This window comes from Tachyglossus aculeatus, chromosome 3, assembly GCF_015852505.1.
Source record: "Tachyglossus aculeatus isolate mTacAcu1 chromosome 3, mTacAcu1.pri, whole genome shotgun sequence".
Taxonomy (NCBI): domain Eukaryota; kingdom Metazoa; phylum Chordata; class Mammalia; order Monotremata; family Tachyglossidae; genus Tachyglossus; species Tachyglossus aculeatus.
In genome coordinates this window covers 45704896-45707361 of record NC_052068.1, presented here as the reverse complement: position 1 = coordinate 45707361, position 2466 = coordinate 45704896, and the positions used below count along the sequence as shown (strand labels likewise).

Sequence of the window (2466 nt, the reverse complement as noted above, 5' to 3'; positions counted from 1 at the left end):
ATGAGGAAAAATGTGAGCTAGGGGTCAGTGGTGGAAAGAAGGAGAACAAGACATAGTGAGTAAGCTTATCTTGAAAGGAGTGAAAAATGCAAGCAGGGCACATAATGGGAGAAAAGAGTGGATAAGTTAGATGGAGAGATCTAATAAAGTTCCTTTAAGGTAATGGTTAGGAAATTCTGCTTGATGTAGAGAAGAATGGGTAACTCCTGATTGTTTTTGAGGAGTGGGGAGATGTGGGCAGAGCAGTGTTTTACAAAAATGATCCAGGCTATGATGTGAAGTGTAAACTGGAGATGGGAGAGACTAGAAGCAGAGAAACCCATGAGAAGTCATTTGACTGGGATATGACAAGAGTCTGGGCAAAGCTGTTGGCCTTTGGATGAAGAGGAAGTGGTGGAGCTGGGAAATGTTGTGGAGGAAAAGCTAATAGGATGTAGCAGTAGACTGTGCAAGTTGAAAGAGGGTAAGGAGTCATGGATGATGCAAAGGTTATGAGCTTCAGAGGCAGGGAAGGGAAGCAGCATGGCATAGTGGATAGACCACGGGCCTGGGTTCCAATGTTGGCTCTGCCCCTTGTCTGCTGTGTGACCTTGGGCAAGTCATTTCACTTCTCTGTGCCTCAGTTACCTCATCTGTAAAATGGAGGTTGAGACTCTGAGCCCCATAGGGGATGGGGACTATGTCCAACATGATTTGCTTGCATCCACCACAGCACTTAGTACAGTGCCTGGCACATAGTAGGTACTTAACAAATACCACAATTATTATTATTGTCAATTGCAATAGAAAAACCAAGGAGAGGAGAGAATTTGGGAGCGAAGATGAGGCATTCAGCATTGGACATAATGAGTTTAAGGTGAAATATCCTGGATGCAAGATGACATGAGAGATTGCAGAAAGAGAAGTCATGGAAAAGCAAGGTAGATTAAGAATCACCCCCACAGAGGTAAAATTTTAAACTATGGGAACACACTCCCTTATCCATCACCCTTACTTACACTTGGATTTGCATCCTTTATTCAACCCTCTCTCAGCCCCACAACACTTGTGTAGCTATCTGCAATTTATTTGTTCATATTAATGTCAGTCTCCCCCTCTAGACTGTAAACTCATTGTGGGCAGGGAATGTGTCTACTAAGTCTGTTATATTGTACTCTTTCAAGTCAGTCAGTCAATCATACTTATTGAGCACTTACTGTGTGCAGAGCACATACTAAGTGCTTGGGAGAGTACAGCATAACAATATTGCAGACATTCCCTGCCCACATGAGCTTACAGTCTAGAGAGGGGGACAGACATAATATAAATAAATGAAATACATACATCATCCTCTCTCAGGATCACATCTGGAGAGTTTCTAGTACTCTACCAGTCTCGGCTATGGGAGGAAGAGTCAAGCAGAGACATACCCATTCCATTCCTAGCTTTGGCAGTGGCTAGCGAGTGGGAGGCAGTCTGCTACAAGTGAAAACTCACCTGTGCTGGGCAGCAGCGGCATGGGAGAGAGTCGAGGATGGAACTCAAATTTACTGTGCGAAGGAAGGCAATGGTAAACTGCTTCTAACAAAAGAACTTTATGGATACACTACAAGAATGATTGCAGATAGAGGTGGGGCATTCTGGAAGAGATGTGTCCATGGAGTCACTATGGGTCAGAAACAACTCGACAGCGTAAGACAAGACAAGACATAAATTACAGATATATACATAAATTACTCTTGAGTGCTTAGTACAGTGTGCTCTACACACAGTAAGCACTAAATATAATTGATTGGCTAATTGATTGATTAGGGCTAAGAACATATCCTTGAGGGTCATCCACAATTGGAGAATGGGAAGCCAGGAAAATAGAAAAAAGAAGGAGAGGTCAGAGAGGTAGCAGGAGGGCCCGGAGAAAATAGTCAATAAAAAAACAAGGATAGGCAGTATTTCCAGGAGAAAGAAATATTCCACAGTGTAAATGGCAGCTAAGAGGTAGAGGATTAGGACAGAGTAGAGCCTATTCGATTTATCAAGGATGAGGTCATTGTTGACTTTGGATAGTGAGTCCAGCCAAGTGGAAGCAGCAGAAACTTGGATTCTAGAGAATCAACAAGGGAGTTGGAGGAGAGGAAGTAGAGGCAGTGGCTGTAATCATTCCGTTTGGGGGAGTATGGACAGGAGTAAGAGCAGGGAGATGGTGAGACAGCTGGAGCGTGCGATGAGATCCAGACAAGACTTTTTGGTATATGAGAGATATGAGGGTGTTTGAAAGCGGAGGTTAAAGAGCCATCGGACAGTGAGTAATTAAAGATGGTGGTCAGGGAGGAAACAAGAATGAAAAATGTGTTTAAAGGTGAGAAAGGATGGGATCAGAGGCACAGGTAGAGGAGGTAGACTTTGAAAAAGGTGATTGATGGTTGGGAATGGTCAAAGAGTGGATGTAAAGATGAGGGAGTTGGGAAAGGGTAAGAGAAATTTTGGGGC

General features: G+C 43.5%; 1 non-coding gene across 1 annotated transcript; it reads left to right on the top strand.

Moving 5' to 3' along the window:
* Positions 1-1328: 1328 nt before the first annotated feature.
* LOC119925996 lies at positions 1329-1466 on the top strand. Its single transcript, XR_005449915.1, has one exon. It is a non-coding gene; the product is annotated as a small nucleolar RNA SNORA7 (small nucleolar RNA).
* Positions 1467-2466: the final 1000 nt, after the last annotated feature.